The sequence below is a fragment of the Tupaia chinensis genome, unplaced genomic scaffold, assembly GCF_000334495.1.
Source record: "Tupaia chinensis unplaced genomic scaffold, TupChi_1.0 Scaffold000316_1, whole genome shotgun sequence".
NCBI lineage: Eukaryota > Metazoa > Chordata > Mammalia > Scandentia > Tupaiidae > Tupaia > Tupaia belangeri.
Genome location: NW_006159809.1, coordinates 8,080,139 through 8,100,427, shown reverse-complemented (window position 1 = coordinate 8,100,427; position 20,289 = coordinate 8,080,139). Strand labels below are relative to the sequence as shown.

The window sequence follows — 20,289 nt, the reverse complement described above, 5'->3', positions numbered from 1 at the left end:
GGGAAAGAGAGGAAAGCAAGACAGCAAGCTGCCAGGTCTGGGACTGGAATCACATGTTAGCCATGTGGGAGTCCAGCTTAGTAAACCCCTCATCCCATCTCTTTAGATGTACTTTCCTGCTTCAGAGCCTTTGCATTTACTGTTTCTCGCACCTATAACACTTTTCCTTGAATGCCCTGCCATTGCCTGGATATATCGTATTCATTCTTCAGGTTACAGTTTATGTATAACCTGATTAGCCTTCTTATTCCTACAGCTCTGTGTGCATTGCCCCTAAGTATCATAAGTACTATAATTTTTTAATTTTGGTTCTTTTTTTTTCTGGTGAGGTTTTTGCTATAGGACGTGTGTGCTCCCCAGGAAGACAGAGAGAGACAGAGAGACAGAAAGTGAGAAATCATCCCCAGGGGGGTGGCCACGCTGCAATCCCTTCTCCTCCATTCTCCTCTCAGGATGTTGGGCACACACGCGCACGCACACGCACCCAGCGTGAGTTTAAGCCACTGGGTCTGGGACTCGAACCGCAGTCGACTACATGGGAGTTCAGCGACATAGCCATTACGCTAACTGCTGGTCCCCATAAGTACTATAATTGTCTTTGTTCTTCACTAGACTATCAATTCTGTGGGGAAAAGGCCTGTGTCACACTCACCATGCATTCTTAGTCCTAGCTAATTAGAAGTGGCTGGATGGATCCTTGAGGCTGGCATAGTAAGAGGGGAATGGAGTACCAGGGGCAGCATCCAAGGGCTAGGAAGGTTTACTTCAGGGTGTCAGGGTGTGGTCTAAACATTTGGGCCTTGGCTCACTGTCATTCTTCTCCTATTTGATCATCACTGGTGTTCCCATGTTTGTAACATGCTTCTCTCTCTCCGAGTCATGTTCATGAGACCGGGATAAACCTGACAGAGACTTGTCCGTGAAAGGAGCATGTGTGCTGAAGATAAAGGTTGAGGATCTGGTAGGCAGATTATTTATACTAGGTGGCTAAGGGTAGAGTGACTGAGAGTGGAGAGGAGTTCAAAGCAAGGAAGAAAGCAAAAGGCCTGAGGGATAAGGTGAGGCAAGGCCAAAACAGGAAGCTGAATCATTAGGTCAGAAACCTAGAGAATTCAGTGGGTGGAGTGTAAGAAGGGACAGGGTAAGCAATTCAGAATTAAGATCATAAATAACCTTGGTGAGTATTTAAATCATCTTTTAGCATTTTTTTCCTCAAAGCTTATTTTATATATGATAGCACATGTGAGACAGATATATAGAGAGAATGAGAGAAGCACTCTTGACAAAGTCTCATCACTCCACAATCCCTTTTCCCTGGCCCTTCAGCTTGTCATGATCTTGTGCATACATGCATGCACCTGGCATGTTTTCAGGCCAACCTGGGTATTTGAACTGAGGCAGTAGGAAGAATAAGTCCTGGTGATTGACAGGTATGTCAGATTTGGGAAGAGAGGGAAGGACTTACCAATAGCTACTAGATTTGGGCTTCAGCTGCTGCATGCTATTTTTATAATGTGTATGACAGGACACTGGAGAAGGAGCAAGCGGGAAAAAACGAAGGGCTGCATTTTGTAATGTCTGTAAGACATTCCATGGTGATGTCCATGTGAGCAGATGGATATTCTGGTCTGGAGAAAGATTTGGGAATCATCGATGTGTAGATGGTAACTGAAGCTGTCATAGAGAGGCTGAGATTATCTAGGAAGAGTATAAGGAAAAGAATACGGGAGAAAGACCTAGGAACAGATCACTAACATTTAAAACACAACAAGAATAATTTATAATCACAAAACCTAGAAATATCTCAATGCCTCTTGATAGAAAAATAGCTAAATAGGGCTAGCTGATGGCACAGTGGTGAACACGCTGGAACCCCTATGATTCTCTGCAGTCTGTATCCCACACCTGGCAGCTTAAAAAACATGTCGGGTGGGACCACCAGGTAGCGTAGTGGTTAAGGCACTGGACTCCCACGTGGCTGACTACAGCTCAAATCTCGGACCCAGCAGCTTGAAACTCACACTGGGTGTGTGTACATGCATGCCCAAAATCCCAAGAGGAGAATAGAGAAGGAATAGTTGCATGGCCATTCCCCCTGGGGGTGATTTCTTACTTTCTGTCTCTTTAGTAAGCACAAACTCCCTATAGCAAAAAAGAAAATAAACTATCTTCAAAAAAAGAAAAACATGCCATGGGGGCCAGCAAGTGGCACGGTGGTTAAAGACGCTGGATTCCTACGGCTGACACGTTGAGTCTTGGACCTGGCAGCTTGCTTTCTCACTTTCTCTATCTCTGAGTCTTTCTCTGGTCAAATTAAAATTGTTCTCTCTCTCTCGGTCTCTCTCTGTGTCTTTTTCTGGTCAAATTAAAACTAATAATAATAATAAAGTTAAATAAAAATAATTCTTAAAAAACAAAAAACAAAAAAAAATAAAAGAAAAACATTCTGGGCATGTGTGCATGCATGTCCAAAATCCTGAGAGGAGACTGAAGGAGAAGGAACCGTGGTGTGGCTAACCCCCTTGGGGGATGATGTCTCACTTTCCCTTTCTCTCTCTGGTGAGTGCCCATGCCTTCTTTCAAACTAAAAAGAAATGGAAAGAGAGAGAAAGAGAGAGAGAGAGAGGGAGGGAGGGAGAGAGGGAGGGAGGGAGGGAGGGAGGGGGAATGAAAGAAAATAGCTAAATAAAAATATATCCTTTCTATCAAATCCTACACAGCAGCCAAACAAAATAAGATACACCTTTATGTTCTAATGTGGACAAGTAAAGGCACGTTATTGAATCAAAAGAAAAGAGCAGTATGATACATAAAATGTGATTATTATTTGTATAAACAAAACACAAAACAACACTTCGAATTTTTTCTGGGTTCACACATATGTATGAAAACAACAGAAAAATATCTGGAAGGTACATCCAAAACTACTAGCATGATAACTCTAAGGAATACAGAATAATTGCAAAGGGAAGGCGAACAGTAAAAGTTAAAACATGTTCTAAGATGCTTGATTTTTTTTAAGATTATTAAAAGTAAAAAGTAATTTTTAAATTAAAAAATATTTTTTCAAAAAGAATGAGTAGGGGGACCAGCAAGTGGCATAACGATTATGTCACTAGACTCCTACATGGTCAATCACAGTTCAAGTTCCAGACCCATATGCTTCAAACTCATACCGGGCACATGTGCATATGTGCCCAAAATCCTGAGAGGAAAATGGAGAATGGAGGAGAAGGGATCACGGCATGGCCATCCCCTCTAGAAGGTGATTTCTCGTTTCCTGTATCTCTGTCTCTCTCTCTCTCTCTCTGGTGAGCATATGTATCGTATAGCAAAAATCTCTGGAGCTGGCAAGTGGTATGGTGATTAAGGGTGCTAGACTTCCACATGGCCAACTGTGGTTCAAGTCCTGGACTTGGCAGCTTGCTTTATCACTTTGCCTCTCTTTCTCTGGTCAAATTAAAATAAATAAAAATAAATAAAGTTAAATTTTAAAAAATATATTTAAAAAAGAAAATCTAAAAAAAAAAAAAAAGGGCAGGAGAGGAAGCCTACAAATGATATCTTTTGCTTCAGATACTAATTTTTTTTTTTTTTTTTTAGTTTTGCTTCAGGGCATGTGTGCTTGCAGAGGCTGTAGGGGGAGAGAGAGAAAAAAAAAAAGGTGAGAATGTGCCCTCCAGGGGGGATGGCCACTCAGCAATCCCTTCTTCTCCATTTTCCTCTTGGAATTTGAAGTGTACACATACATATACACAAACAAACTCTGAGCATGTTTTTCAAGGCACTGGGTCTGAGACTCAAATAACATAGCTGGCCAGGTGGGATCCAGCCTCCATCACCACCACCACTACCTACTGGTCCCATATATTAAATTTTCTTTGTATTTCCCACTGGCCTTGATATATACATCTTCTGGCTTACCATTTGCCTGCATTTAAAGTGTTAACACCAGGCCCTCTAATTCTATTCTCTACCCTGAATCCTTGCCCCCAAGCCAGCCTTGACACCAATCCCCCTGGTCTGCACCACAGCCCCAGGAGAGGAGGTCAGACACCACAGTCTTAAACAAACATGGGGGAAATGGGTGTAAATGCCAGCTTCAGACAGGGATCAGGTGGCCCTGCTGGCTAGCAGAAATCTCAAAGGGAAAAAGGTATTTGAAGGTCTGGAGTACTAAGGAATGGGGATAGGGACAGTCAGGCAAAGTTTAGGGATAAGTGGGGTTAGCTGAAGAGCTAGTTCTACTTGGAAAGATTCCAAGAGAAGTACTTGGTGGAGATCAGGTTTACAACAACGGGAGTAAGGCAAGCTGTATTCTGTGAAAAGCCTGGCTGGAGAGAGGCTGTTGTAGAGGTATCTAGAAAAATCACTTCACAAAACAGAAATTCCAAGAGGTTTAGTAGAAGTAAGAGGAGGCTAGAGACTTGAAATATAAAGTATGTAAAATTTCACATATGAGGAGGAAAAAGCTGAAATAAAGCCTTTCCTTCTTCAGCAAACCAAAGGAAAAGAGGTCATGGGCAGTTTTTGATGACTATGCTCTTAACTGTCAACTTTCTATTAATGAAAGACAACATACTATTTGGTAGTGTTTTCCTGGCTACCCAAAGAAATGACACTGCTAGGCCTTACCCAAAAGCTGGTTCACCACCAGTTGGTAGCTATCACAGGCTGCTGGGCCTTCCGCCTCACTCAGTCACATACCAAACAGTTCTGAATAAGAAAACACTCTGGTGTGAGCTGTCAAAGTCCTCTCCGTACCTGACCTCACCCTCTAGAGTAGGTTTCATTTCAAAACTGAAAGGGATTGAAGGGCTGGGGAAATCCAAAGATCAGCCAGGAACAGGTGGTTCCCAGCAGAAAAGGGTCCCAGGCTGGAACTCAAAACAGAAACCAGACCACTGATAAGACACGGTTTATGATGTCTGTCTCCAAGCCTTCAGACGCCATTCATATGTTTTCCAATATTTACAACAGGGCATGGTCACAATTATCCAACTCCTGACTACTAAATAGCAATTCTCCCAAGTGCTCAAGCAACTTCCTGTTTTATTACGTTTCAGAACTTTGGGGTAGGCTCCATCCAATAACTGAGGTACTAAGGGATTGTCAATCCTTTGTCCCATCAAATGGGCCACATTTTCACTGTAATAAAATACACCACTTTATCTTCCTTCTTCATATCCCTATGGCAAAATTCCTGTTTCACTAACAAATTTCCACGCTGTTAATAATGGGCCTCTCTCAGGAATAATATTTAATACAATAAAAGTCAAGTTCATCAAGAGTCAGGTTATTTGCTTGAGGTTCATTTGTAATTACCTATGTAATCTTAGGCAAGTCACCCTTCTAGGCTCAGTTTATTTCCTCATTTGTAAAGTAAGGAGGCTGAAAACAGAAAGAAGGGGAGAAGTAAGATGTCACTGAACTGAGAAAGGACTCCAGGTTTTTGCTGGTTAGTTGGTTTTCAGTCTTTCTGCTACAGGGAACATGCATTTGCCGGGGAGGATGGGATGGGGTAGAGAGTGACAAACCACTCCTGGGGCAGGGGTGTGTGGCCATGCTGCAATCCCCTCTCCTCCATTCTCCTCTGGGGAGTTTGGGCACACATGAATCCAGTGTGTCTCACAAGTTACGTGATCTGGGATTTGAACTGTACAGCCAGCCATGTAGGATCCAGTTCCTTAACTACCATGCCACCTACTGGCCTAAAAGGATTTAAGTTTTTAAATCTAAATGGCTCATAAAGTATCAAGCAAAGTTGTTTGGGTTTTGCTTTGTTTTGTTTTGTTTGTTACAGGGTGTGTGCACTCACAAGAGAGACAAAGAGAGAGAAAAGGGGAAAATGACAAGACACCCATGTGGGGAAGAGAATGGTCCAGGGCTTTGTTTTGTTTTGTTAGAGAGAGGGATTTTTGCTATAGGGCGCATGCGCTTGCTGGAGACCCACACCAGAGAGACAGACAGTGAGAAATCACCTCCCAGAAGGATGGCCACACTACAATCCCTTCTCTTCCATTCTCCTCTTGGGATTTTAGGTTCGTACACTCCATGCCCAGCATGTTTTAGGTCACTGGGTCTGGGACTAGAACTGAGGTTGACTACATGGGAGTCTGGCAGTGTAACCATCACGCCATTTGCTGGTCCCAAGCCCAGGGTTATTTTAAATGATACAAATCTTAGCATACTCTGTTGAAACTCTTAAGAATTCAAAAAAATTGTTTAAACTGAGCCAGCAGGTAGTGTGGAGGATGAGGCAGATGGATCCTACACAGCCAACTGTGCAGTTCGAGTCCTAGACCTGGCAGCTTAAAAATCACACAAGATATGTGTACATGTGTGTCCAAAATCCCCAGAGAGAAATGGAGGACAGGGGACTGCAGTGTGGCTATCCCCTTGGCCAGGGGGTAATTTCTTCCTCCCCCCATACCTTCTCCCCCATCTCTCTCTCTGGCAAGTACACATGCCCTACAACTAAAAAAAAATTAAATTTTTAAAAATCACAAACTTCCAGGATCAGCAGTTGGCCTAATGGCTATGTTGCTGAACTCCCATGTAGTCGACCACGGTTCAAGTCCTGAACCCGGTGGCTTAAACTCATGCCAAGCATGTGTGCGTGTATGTCCAAGATCCCAAGAGGAGAATGGAGGAGAAGGGATTGCAGCGTGGCCATCTCCCTGAGGAATGATTTCTCGTTTTCTGCCTCTCTCTTTCTGGCAAGTGCACGCACTCTATAGCAAAAAAAAAAGAAAAAAAAAAATTACAAACTTCCAGTAAGAGAAAAAGAATTCTATTCAGGGGTCAGCTCCATAGCACAGTGGTAATGTACTTCTCAAGAGCAGCCAGATCCCAGAGTGCAACCATGGCTCAAATCCCCAGCCTGCCTGGCCTAAAACATGTCATGTGCATCCAAGAGTGCTCAAGACCTGATGGGTTAGAGGATTAGAGGAAGGGGATCGTGACCAGTGCAAGGTGTTCTTTCTTTGTGTGCACACCTGAACTCTAACATGAAAAAATGAAAAAAGAAAAAGAAAAAACTTATTGGCAGCGGACTTCTTACCTTTATCACCAGAAATTTAAGAGTAGAAAGCTGCTTAGACTACAGAGATTAGGACAAGTTTCAGAAGTCCAAGGCATTAATTAATACATGGAGGTTAAAAAAAAAAAAACAAAAAAAAAAACTGGACATATAAAAGACTTTGAAAGTATACACATGCCCCCCTTCTGTGAAAATCAAAGAAAGGTCCCATCCAAATTAATATTTAAAATTGGAATAAAGCCTGGAAATAAAGTATACAAGAGACATATGTTTTCCTTCCCCCAAGAAAACTTTTTAATGATGCTGGACCAGATGACTTCTGACAGCCTTTCCAAGTACAAACAGAAGCTATCCTGTATACAATAGTCTCTGGCAGCCTGGGCTTAGGAGTTGTTCATCACCTAGTGGCCTGATGAAGTAAATGCAGTTCGTCAAGTGCCCGGATAAACTTCCAGCCATTTTGTGAGCTCTCACAGAGTATGCAGGGCAACAGCCTGACCTCTCAGAGATGACAAGAGTAGGCGACTACAAACCCTCCACAACTACATGCCATTGTAAAAGCTTGGCTCACCATCTCTTCATTTTTCAACTAAGTGGGAAGGGCTCCCTTTGTGGCTAAATAATCATAGAAATGAAACATGGATTTGTTAGGCTGCATTTGCAAAGTAGTGACAGGTAGTGAATATTTTTGTACATAAGATCTAATTGAAAGCAAGTTTAAATACTCTGTAAAAACTGCAAATATACCTTATAATAGAAAGATTGTCTTCTAAGGTTCACAAGATTGGAATGTGGAAGATGGATTTATTTATCCTGTATAGTTCCGAGGGATTGGCCTACAATTAATAAGTCTCAATTAGAATTCAATTCAAAACAAGAAATAATTTTCTATCAATGAGGGCGAGTATCCATTCAACAACATAATGAACAACCTCAAGAAGGGATAAGCTCTCCTATCAAAGAAGGTATTTGAAGAGAACTCCGATTATCATCTGTCAGGGGGATGACAGGAAGCATGCATATAATTGGGTGGCAGACTAAAAACAAGTAGATTGTCTTAAATAACCTCAAAACTCTTTCAGCTCCAAGACTATATTGTTCTAGATAAAAGAAAAACAAAGCAAACAAAACCCACTAGTAAATAACTAAAGAATCCTGTTTGGTTTTTTTAAAGAATTATTTTATTGAACTTTATTTTATTTATGTATTTATTTATTTTAATTTGACCAGAGAGGGACAGAGAGAGAAAGAGAAAGTGAGAAAGCAAGCTGCCAGGTCCCAGACTCAAACCATGGTCAACCATGTGGGAGTCCAACATCCTTAACCACCATGCCACCTGCCAGCCCATTTGTTTTTTTTTTAAGAATCTATAACCAGGCAATACAACTTAGTGCCTAAAATCACTGCTTTGAATCTACTTTTCTTTATTTTTTAAAAAATTTGCTAGAAGGATGTATGCTTACCAGAAGTGGGGGAAGAAGCATCCCTATGGGGGATGGTCATGCCTCAATCTCTTCACCCATTTCTCCCTCCTTCTAGGATTTTGGGCATACACACATACATGCCCACAATGTTTTTCATGCCACCAGGTCCAGGACTCCGGCTGCTTAATCACTATGGCACTGGCTGGACCAATACTACTTTTTCTAGAGTAAATGTGGGAAAATTATTTAACTCTGCTTGTCTCAGTTTCATTATCTGTAAATTTAGAACAACAATAATGCCTATCTTTTAAGATTATTAAGATTAAATGATATACTTTGCTAAAGACTTAAGACAATGCCCAACATATGAAAGTGTTCAAAAAAGCAACTTGAAAAGGAAAAGAGAAACAAATCGTAGTGGAGGTGGCACGGAGGCAGGGAATGAAACCTAAATGCACTGCTTTAGTTATCTGTACCTCAGCTTTAACCAAAGCATTCTTGGCTGTTGCTGACCAAAGGCTGAGTTCCCGTGGCAACCAGCCTAAAAAAAAAAAAAGAGCCCAGACTACCTTCTACAGGGAGGCAGCTCAGCTCTTGCCCAGAAATCTGGCATTTTCCTATACAAAGCAAACTTCCTAAGACCTCGTAAATATCACTGTCCCAAACCCAAGGTGCTGAGCTGGTGTAACCTTCCCTATTTCCTATGATCAATCAAAGAACATTAGAGTTTGGAGGCCGGCAGGTGGCACAGTGGTTAAAGGTGCCGGATTCCCACATGGCTGTGGTTTGAACCCTGAACCTGGTAGCTTGCTTTCCATTTTCCCTTTCTCTCTGTCTCTGTCTGGTCAAATTAAAAAATAATGATAACAAATGAAATTAAATAAGTTCAAAGGGATCTTACAGACTATCAAGGGTAATCATTTTGTTTAATGAATTAAGACAAGACTAAGTCTTAGACATGGCAAGTTGGTTTATGGGTCAAGACAACATCATAGGCCCCCTTATTCCTCCTAGTCCAGTGGTCAAAATCTTCCCATTTTTCAGGTGGGAAAAACAGAACTGGCTCTACTGTCTTTAAACTGCACAGCCATTACTACTCACTTTACACAGGTAAGAGAAAATTAGAAGCAGTATTAGATTAGAAGCAGTGATTTTCAAGCCACCAGGTCCGGGACTCAAACCACGGTTGTCCACATGGGAGTCCAGTGATGTAACCGCTACTCTATCTTTGGCTCCAATAAAATAAAACCTTTATTATTCTGATTACAAAACATACCCTCTTGGGGCTGGCAGGTGGCATCGAGGTTGGGACGCTGGACTCCCACATGGCCAACTGCATTTCAAGTCCCAAACCTAGTGGTTTGCTTTCTCACTTTCGATCTCTCTCTCGTGTCAAATTAAAAAATAGTAATAAGGGACCAATGAATGGTGTAATGGTGACACCACTGAACTCCCATGTAGCTTATCACAGTTCAAGTCAGGGACCCAGCAGCTTAAAAGTCACACCAGGTACATATGTGTGCATGTCAAAAATCCTGAGAGAAGAATGGAGAAGAAGGGACTGCAGTGTGGCCAACCCCAACCCCCAGAGGGTGATTTTTCGCTTTCTGTCCCTCTGTTTCTGTCTCTTTGGGTGAACGTATGTGCCCTATGGCAAGAAAAAAGAAAAAAACACTCTAGAAAAATAATTATAAGGTTAGGGTTAGGTTGGGGTTATGGTGAAAATAAGCATTATTATTATTATAAATAAAATTAAATAATTCTCTAAAAAAATAAGTAGCAGCAGAAAACAGACATTACAAGCATCTCTGGAGCCAGACTGCCTTACTCAGATCTCAGCTGTACCACTTACTTACATATGACTTCGAGCAAATTTCCTAATCTCTCTTTGACTCTGTCATATAGAGATGAGTGCCGACTTATAAGGTCATTTTAAGGATTAAATGAGATAATCCACATAAATACATAATACATAAAAAGTTCTCAATGTGCACACTGCTTGGGTTCTCATCATTACCACTAAAAAAGAGAAAAGCAGAATAACAGGAGAGACTGGACAAGCTCCTAATTCTGGTCTAAGCAGCACTGAGATGCAGGTGTTCATTTAGCTCTATTTTCCTGGCCCGGGGAATGCTCAATTTCTCAGCAGAAGACCACCACGAACCTAGCCCTCATTCATTTCTCTGATCCACTAAGAGAATAATAAAGGCATACATCAAGGTGATAAGATGCTTAAAATCACAAATACAGATTAGGCAGGTTACAACCCTGACAGCTATACTCATCTCAAGTTCAACAAGACACAGTGCTTGTCCAGTCTCTCACCCTCAACTTACTAAGGTGATGCAGTGTCATAGTTAAGAGGAAAAGCTCTGGAGTTTGACTGACTAGGTGTGAATTCTGGTTCCATCATTTATATGCTGTGTGACTGTACCTCTCTCTGGCCTTTACTTCTCCCTCTGTTAATATGATAACAACTATTTAAAATGCAGTTACAGCCGACATTTGGCAAGCGCTATGTGCTAAGCACTATGCTGAGCACTTTATATGGCTATGTCATTTAACTGTCGCAACCACCTAGCAAGGTAGGTACCATTATTACCCTCACTTTACAGACATGGATGAGCAAAGTAAGGTACAGGTCAAGGTCACACAGTCAGTTGCTGACGAAGCTGAGACAGCAGTGTAGGAGGCCTGACCCCAGAGTCTACGCTGGTCGCACATTATCCTACGCTGCTGTTTCTCACCATACCTATGTCATACGGTTGTTACATTTTACGGTAAGGTGGTCCAAGTCCAGCCACTAACCTAGCACATACGAAGGCACCACTGCACAATATTAGAGCCACATGGAAGGTCCAGATTTGGATCCTGCATTGACCTGCACATACCTGTGACCTGTGATCATGGCTGGCTGGAAAGCTGGGGGAAGATCTCAGCATGGCAACTGCAAGCCAAGGGTTCCCCCATCTCCCTTCCTTCCTCCTTTCTGCCCCCTCTCATAAAAGATAAATTTCAGAAAAAATATGATCCAAATAAAATGCTTAACATAATACTTAGTCCAAAGTTAGCTACAATTATTGTTACTGCGTTTCACTGTCATCTTCGATCTCTTTGAGCTGCTCCCAACACTACCTGCTGAATTCCAGCATCATCTAAATGGAGAGGGTTCTTTCTTACCTAGCTACTAGCTCATTCAGTAGCCTGGGATGGAATTCTAGTATCTCATTTCCTTCATGTAATACAAGGAAAAGTACCTGGGTGGAGAGACAGGAAAACATTCATCAGAAACCTGTTAACTCCATAAAAGCAAAAGCAACATGTTAAATAAAATAAATAAATAAATAAATTTTAAAAAGCCCCTGCTTTTAAAAGTAAAATCTGGGCCAGCAGGTGGCATGGTTATTAAGGCACTGAATCATAGGATCATCTCCTTGGCTGTGTCCTGGACCCAGTGGCTTAAAAAACACATAAGGCACATGTGCATGTGTGCTCAAAATTCAGAGAGGAAAAGGGACTGTGATGTTGCCATCCCCCAGGAGGGTGATTTCTCACTTTCCCTCTCTCTCTGTCTCTCTCTGGCTAGCATAAATGCCCTATGGCAAAAGTCTAAATAAAATAAAATATGTATAACTCTTATTAGAAAACATACTCTCTTGGGACCAGAAGACAGAGTAATGGTTATATTGCTGGACCTCCCAAGTAGTCAACCATGGTTCAAGTATCAGACCCAGTGGCTTAAAACTCATGGGAGTGGGGGAGGGGGCAGTGTCGTAGTGGTTAAGGGACTGGACCTTCCCATACAGCTGACCACAGTTTGAGTCCTGGACCTGGGGGCTTACGTTCTGACTTTCCCTCTCCCTCTTCCTCTCTGTGTGTGTGTGTGTATGTGTGTGTGTGTGTGCATGCGCATGTGTGCATGCCTGATCAAATTAAAATAAATGAATAAATAGGAACGAGCAGTTAGCGTAACGGCTATGTCACTGGACTCCCACGTAGTCGACCACGGTTCGCGTCCCAGACCCGGTGGCTTAAAACTCATGCCAGGGGCATGTGCGTGCCTGCCCAAGATCCCAAGAGGAGAATGGAGGAGAAGGGATTGCGGCATGACCATGCCCCCTAGGGGGTGATTTCTCACTTTCTGTCTCTATGTCTGTCTGGCAAGGCACACGCCCTATAGTGAAAAAACCTCTCCAAAAATAAATAAATAAATAAATGAATAAATAAAATTAAAAATGAATAATTCTTGGGACCAACAGTCAGCGTAATAGCTATGTCACTGGACTCCCATGTAGTTGACCGTGTTTCGAATCCTGAACCCAGTGGCTTAAACTCACGCTGGGCGAATGTGCATGCATGCCCAAGATCCCGCGAAAATGGAGAAGGGAGTGCAGCATGGCCATCCTCCCTGTGGGGTGATTTCTCTCTTTCTGTCTCTCTGTCTCTTTCTGGCGAGCGCACGTGCCCTATAGCAAAAACCTCTCCCCCCCCAAAAAAAAAATTCTTAAACAACAACAACAACAAAAAATCATGCCAGGTGCATATGCAAGCATGCCCAAGATCCCAAGATGAGAATGGAGAAGGGAATGCAGCATGGCCATCTTCCTTAGGGGGTAATTTTTCACTTTCTGTCTCTCTCTACAGTGAGCGCACACACCCTATAGCAAAAATCCCTAAAAAGAAAATATCCCCTCTTGGAGTCAGCAGCTGGAATGGTGGTTGAGGTGCTAGACTCCCACTTGGCCAGTCATGGTTCAAGTACCTGGAGACTTGCTTTCTCACTTTTTCACTCTATTAAGTACATGTGCCCTATAGCAAATTTAAAAAAGCCCCAGTGAGGAACACTCATACTGCAATCCCTTCTCCAGTTCAATATCCTGTCAGCATACTGGGCACACATGCGCATGTGTCCACCTTGTTTTTCAAGTCAGTGGGACCAGGATTTAAGCTGCAGTTGGTCATGTAGGATCTAACTCCCTTTAACCACTAGGCCACAGGGTTGGGCCAGAGAACATACACTTACTATTTTTTTTTTCCTAAATAAAGTAGAGATAAGGCCAGTCAGTGGCATAGTGGTTAGGTAGCTGGATCCTACACCACCAACTGCACAGTTCCAGTCCCAGACCCAATGGCCTAAAAATCTTGCCAGGCATGTGTGTGCGTACACATGCCAAAAATCCCCGGGGCAGAATGGAGGAGAAGGGATTGCAGTGTAGCTATCCCTCCAAGGGGTGCTTTCTCACTTTCTCTCTCTCTCTCTCTGGTAGGCACACATGCCTCTTAGCAATTTTTTCAAAAGAACTATTTAATTTTACTTATTCATTAATTTTATTTTAATTTGACCAAAGAGAGACACAGAGAGAGAGAAAGAGAGAGAAAGTGAGAAAGCAAGAAGCCACCAGGTCTGAGACTTGAACTGTGGTTGGCCATGTGGGAGTATCCAGCACCTTAACCATCATACCACCTGCTGGCCCCATGCCTTTTAGCAATTTTTTTAAAAAACAAAACAAAATAGAGACAGACAGCATTTACTAAAAAAGTGTCAGGCCAGGACTACCAGGTGGTGTAGTGGTTACATCACTGGAGTCCCACAGAACTGACCACGGTTCAAGTTCTGGACCCAGTGGCTTGAAACTCATGCCAGGTACGCGTGGTGCATGCCCAAGATCCCAGGGGGAGAATGGAGAAGGAATTGCAATGTGGCCATCCTCCAGGTAGGGTGATTTCTCACTTTCCCTCTCACTGTCTCCATCTCTCTCCCACAAGTGCATATTCCCTAAGGCCAAAGCCTCTTAAAAAAAAAAAAAAGTCAGACAATGGTACAGTGGCAGCACTAGACCTGCATGAAAAATAATCCTGGGTCAGTGGGGCCAGCAGGTGATGTAGTGGTTAAGATGCTGGACTCCCACATGGTCAACTGCAGTTTTACATCCCAAACTTGACAGCCTGCTTTCTCACTGTCTCTCTCTGGTGAGTGTGCAAACCCTGCAGGAAACTAAATAATGATAATGGTAATTAAAATTAAATAAATAATTCTTATTAAAAAAAAAGTCCTGGGTCCATGCCCCAAAACCACCCTGAGTTGGGGTCAGCAGGTGGTATGGTGGTTGAGAGTACTAGGCTCCCATATGGCCAACTATGGTTTGAGTCCCAGACCTGATGGCTTGCTTTCTCACTTTCTCTCTCTCTCTCTCTGTTCCTCTCTGGTCAAATTAAAATAAATAAACAAACTTTAAAAAAAACAACACGGGGGACCAGCAGTTAGTGTAATGGCTATGTCAATGGACTCCCACATAGTTGACCGCGGTTCGCATCCTGGACCCGGTGGCTTAAAACTCACGCCGTGCGCGTGTGCATGCGTGCCCAAGATCCCGAGAGGAGAATGGAGAAGGGATTGCAGCATGGCCATCCCCCCTAGGGGGTGATTTCTCACTTTCTGTCTGTCTCTGTCTGGCGAGCACACGCGCCCTATAGTGAAAACCTCTAAAAAATAAATAAATAAATAAATAAAATAATACGGGACCAGCAATTAGCATAATGGCTATGTCTCTGGACTCCCATGTAGTCGACCATGGTTCGAGTCCCAGATCCGGTGGCTTAAACTCACACTGGGCATGTGTGGATGCATGCCCAAGATCCCAAGAGAAGGGAGGAGAAGGGATTGCAGCATGGCCATCCCCCCAGGGGGTGATTTCTCACTTTCTGTCTCTCTGTCTCTCCCTTTCTGGTGAGCACACATGCCCTATAGCAAAAAACCTCTCAAAATAAATAAATTAAATGTAACGTGCCAGGATCATATACAAATTCCAAACCACCCCAGACCGGGCATGAGGATCCCACTGAGGCTACTTGTTTCTGTGTCTCTCTTTCTCTTTCTCTTTCTCTTTATTTATTTATTTATTTATTTATTTATTTTTGGAGAGGTTTTTGCTATAGGGCACGTGTGCTCACCAGACAGACAGACAGAAACAGAGAGACAGAAAGCAAGAAATCACCCCCCAGGGGGGTGGTCACGCTGCAATCACTTCTCCTCCATTCTCCTCTCGGGATCTTGGGCACACATGCACACGCACCCGGCGTGAGTTTTAAGCCACCGGGTCCAGGATGCGAACCACGGTCGACTACATGGGAGTCCAGCGACATAGCCATTATGCTAACTGCTAGTCCCATGTGTCTCTCTTTCTCTTACTGAGGAAATAAATACGTTTTATTATTTTTTAAGTGCAGGAGAACACTTGTGCTCACCAGAAAGAAAAAAAGCATCCCCCAATGGTACAAGTCACAAAGCCATCATCTATCCTCCATTTCTCCATCCTGCTGGGATTTGGGGCATGCATACACACATACACATACACACACACACACACACCTGTTTACTCCAAGCTGCCAGAGGTTAGATTGGAACCACATGGTGAGCCATGTGGGCTCTAGTTCCCTTACCCACTAGGTCATGCAATTGTCCCCTTTATTAATTTTTTTTCCTTTAAAGATTATTTATTTGGGTCACTCACGAATTGTATTTACTGGCTTTTTAGGTTACAATTCCTGTTTGGTCTTGCCTTATCAGAGCAATCATCACGCTGCTCTCCCAGAAAGAGTGCAAATGACTGATAAACCTAACAAAGTAGCACTGCATCTCTGAGGATCTCCACACCCCGACACACCACTCCTCACATCCCCAACTCAGAATGATGTAGCACTTTAACTTGCTAGAGAGCATGCTGCAGTATGGGTCGAAATGACCATTTTTTAAACTTTGAGTAACTAGAAGGCATGAATAACATCTTATTCATACAAATGTTCCTCTTTTATATCTTCTTTATCACCCTCTATATATTATGTTTTTGCTTAAAAATTGAATAAATTTATTCTTTAGACTACTATATTCTAGGTACTGTTCTTGAAGATGAGGATATGGAAATAAGCTAAGTCCTAATCATCATGAAATTTATATTTTGGGGCCAGCAGGTGGCATGGTGGTTAAGGGCACTGGACTTCCACATGGTAAACCACAGTTCGAGTCACAGACTTGGCAGCTTGCTTTCGCTCTCTCTTTCTCTCTCTCTCTTGCTCTCGCTCTGTTCCTCTCTAGTCAAATTTAAAAGTTAAATAAAAATAATTCTTAAAAAAAAAAAGAAACTTATATTTTAATGGAGGGTTGACAAATAATAAGCTATGGTAGTCTCTAGAATGGTGCCTGGAATACAGCAGGCAGTGCTAAACAAATACTTGTGAGAAAATGAATGAATAGAGACCAGAAGGTGGACTTGTGTTTAAGGCACTGGACTCCTACACAGTGGGCTGTGGTTCAAGTCCCAGACTTGGCAGCTTGCTATTTTCACTTTCCCTCTGTCTCTCTCTGGTGAGCACATGTGCCCTATAGTAAATTAAAAATAATGAATACAGTTAAACTATATTTTAAAAAATTTGGGGGGGAACCAGCAGTTAGCGTAATGGCTATGTCGCTGGACTCCCACGTAGTCGACCGCAGTTCGTGTCCCGGACCCAGTGACTTAAAACTCACGCCGGGCGTGTGTGCATACATGCCCAAGATCCTGAGAGGAGAATGGAGGAGAAGGGATTGCGGCGTGACCATCCCCCCTGGGGGGTGATTTCTCGCTTTCTGTCTCTATGTCTCTCTCTGTCTGTCTGGCGAGCGCACGCGCCCTATAGCAAAAATCTCTCCAAAAAAAAAAAAAAAAAAGGAAAAAAAAAATTGGGGGGACTGGCAGATAGCATAGAGGTTACGTGCTGGACTCTCACATGGCTGACCACAGTTTGAGTCCCAGATCTGGTGGCTTGAAATTCGAATCAAGTGCGCATGTGTACAAACATGCCCAAGATCCTAGGAGAAGAATGGAAGAGAAGGGATTGCAATGTGGCCATACCCCCTGGGAGTCGGGGGATTTCTCACTTTCCCTCTTACTATCTCCCTCTGTCTGTCTCTCTCCAGTGAGTGCATGTGCCCTAAGGCAAAAACCTATGAAAAAAAATTTTTTGAGGGACCAGCAATTGGCATAATGGCTATGTCGCTGAGCTCTTATGTAGTCAACCGTGGACTGAGTCCCAGATCTGGTGGCTTAAACCACGCCGGGAGCATGTGCGTGCATGCCCAAGATGAGAGGAGAATGGAGGAGAAGGCATTGCGGCATGGCCATCCCCTCTGAGGGGTGATTCCCACTGTCTCTCTCTCTCTGTCTTTCTGGAGAGCACAACCGCCCTATAGCAAAAAAAAAAAAAAAAAGAAGAAGAAATGAATGAATAAACAGCATATCAAATGCAATAAATGGAATGGAGAAAATATAAAAAAAAGAAGAGGGGGAGGGGAAGGGTGAGGACAGGGAGGCAGTGTTTATTTGTACAGGATGGTTATGGAATACTTCGCTGATTAGAGGACAGCTGAGTAGAATCTGAAGGAGGTAAGGAAAGAGGCAAGACTGACATCTGGAGAACAGTGTTCCAGGCAGAAAAAACCACCACAAAGGCCCCAAGGCCTGTCATGTTAAAGTAAGTGCAAGAACAGTGTGGCTAGAGCATGAGAGAATACGATGGAAGATGAAGTTGGAAAGCTGGGAGAGGATGGTATTGCATATCCAGTACAACCTCAGAGACCACGGTAAGGATACAGCTTTAATCTGGGTAAGACAGGCACCCAGTTGACAGTTTTCAGTGAAAAGTGGCGTGATCTGATAGACACTTAAAAGGACTTCTGTTAAGATTAGACTTCGGGTGGCTAGCAGGTAGGGTGGTAAATGAGGTGCTAGACTCCCACGCAGCCAACCACTGTTCAAGTCCTGGACCTAGTGGCTTGCTTTCTCACTTTCCCTCACCCCTCTCTCTCACTAGTGAGCACATGTGCCCTATAACAAATGAAAAACTAACAATAATTGTGACCAAACAGTTACTTTGCTGGACTCCCATGTAGTCGACCGCAGTTCGAGTACTGGACCTAGCAGCTTAAACTCACACCAGGTGCGAAGTACATGCGTTTCCAAAATCCCAAGAAAAGAGAGGAGAAGGGACTGTGGTGTGGCCATCCCTTGGGGGGGATGTCCTCTGTCTCTCCAGCAAGCACACACACCATATAGCAAAAATCTCTCTAAAAACAAAAGAAAAGAAAAAGATTAGATTGGGACCAGCAGATGGTGTAATGGTTTCATCACTGGACGCCCACATGGTCAACTGTGGTTCGAGTCTTGGACCCAGTGACTTGAAATTCATGTTGAGCAGGTGTGCGTACATGCCCAAAAATCCCAACGAGAGAATAGAATAGAAGAGACTGCTGTGTGGCCACTCCCCTCCCCCCGTGGGGTGATTTATCACTTTCTACTTCTCTGTTTCTCTCTGTCTGTCCAGTGAGCACATAGCCCTATAGCAAAAATCTCTCTTAAATAAAAGAAGGAAATTACAGGGCCAGTGAGTAGCATAATGGTTAAGATGCTGGACATTCCCACATGGCCAACCATGGTTCAAGACCTAGACCTGGTGGCTTGCTTTCTCACTTTCTCACTCTCTCTCTTTCTCTCTGTGTGTGTTTCTGGTCAAATTAAAAATAAATTAATAAAGGACCAGCAGTTGGCATAATGGCTGTGTCACTGAACTCCCATGTAGTCGACCGCAGTTCGAGTCCTGGACCCGGTGGCTTAAACTCATGCCAGGCGCGTGTGTGTGTGCCCAAGATCCCAAGAAGAGAATGGACGAGAAGGGATTACAACGTGGACATCCTCCCTGGGGAGTGATTTCTCCTTTCTGTTTCTCTGTCTCTCTCTGTCCTTCTGGCAAGTGCACATGTCCTATAGCAAAAGCTCTCAAAAAAAAAAAAAAAAAAAAAAAAGAACAAATAAATAAAGTTAAATAAACATTTAAAAAAGAAGAAGAAGAAAATTGGACTGATGAGTGGGGCCAGCAGGTGGCATGGTGGTTAAGGCCTGGACTCCCACATGGCTGACCATAGTCTGAGTCCTGGACCTGGTGGCTTGAAAATAACACCAGACACATGTGCATACATACCCAAAATCCCAGGAGAATGGAGGAGAAGGGATGACCATTTGCCCAAAGGAGTGATTTCTCCTTTTTTCACTCTGTCTTTCTCTTTTACCTCTCCAAGGAACATACATGCACTATGGCAAAAAAAACCTAAAAGACAAAACAAAAAATCATACTAAGGGAACTAAGAAGAAAAGAAAAAAAGACTACTAAGAAGGCTATTCCAGGCCAGCTGGTTCCCACATGGCCTACTATGCAGTTCAAGTCCCAGTCCAGGTGGCTCGAAAAACACACCAGGATCATTTGCATGCATGCCCAAAATTCCAAAAGGAAGGAGAAATGAAGGAGAAGAGATTGCTTCATGACATTCCTCATAAGCGGGCTCTCTCTCTCATTCTCAGGAGTGAGGCAAAAAAACGAGCCTTCTGGCAAAACAGCAGGGATTAGGGGTACAGGGGAAGAGGAGGTGGCAGCTATGGCATTCCAATACCAGTAGGGCAGACTGTGAAAAGTGTTAACTCCTACATATATTATTTTTAAGAATTATTTTATTATTATTATTATTAATTTTTAAAGAATTATTCTATTTAATTGTATTATTTTATTTTTTAATTTGATGAGAGAGAGAGAGACCCAAACCATGGTCGGCCATGTTAGAGTCTAGTGCCTTAACCACCACACTATCTGCCAGCCTCCAATTACTTTTTAACTTGCCTGAGGAGATAGAAAGAGGGAAAGCAAGCCACCAGGTCTGGAATTTGAACTACAGTTGACCATGGGGGAGTCAAGTGCCTTAACTACCACACCACCTGCCGGCCCCTTAGATATATTTTAAAG

The 20,289-nt window shown here is 43.0% G+C and overlaps 1 long non-coding RNA gene across 15 annotated transcripts in view; it reads right to left on the bottom strand.

Annotated features, from left to right (window-relative positions):
• LOC102500575 (uncharacterized) overlaps positions 1 to 20,289 on the bottom strand; it is a 47,361-nt gene that overhangs the window by 15,694 nt on the left and 11,378 nt on the right. For 5 of the 15 annotated variants that reach the window (XR_003549837.1, XR_003549834.1, XR_003549843.1 and 2 more), the window contains exons 4-6: positions 11,647 to 11,723; positions 7,790 to 7,878; positions 1,466 to 1,698 (exon numbers count right to left, since the gene is read on the bottom strand). The exons of 2 other annotated variants lie outside the window; for them this stretch is intronic. This is a non-coding gene — a long non-coding RNA (uncharacterized LOC102500575). The remainder of the gene's footprint in view (positions 1 to 1,465; positions 1,699 to 7,789; positions 7,879 to 11,646; positions 11,724 to 20,289) is intronic. 8 more of the 15 variants (XR_003549839.1, XR_003549842.1, XR_003549836.1 and 5 more) reach the window with 7 other exon arrangements.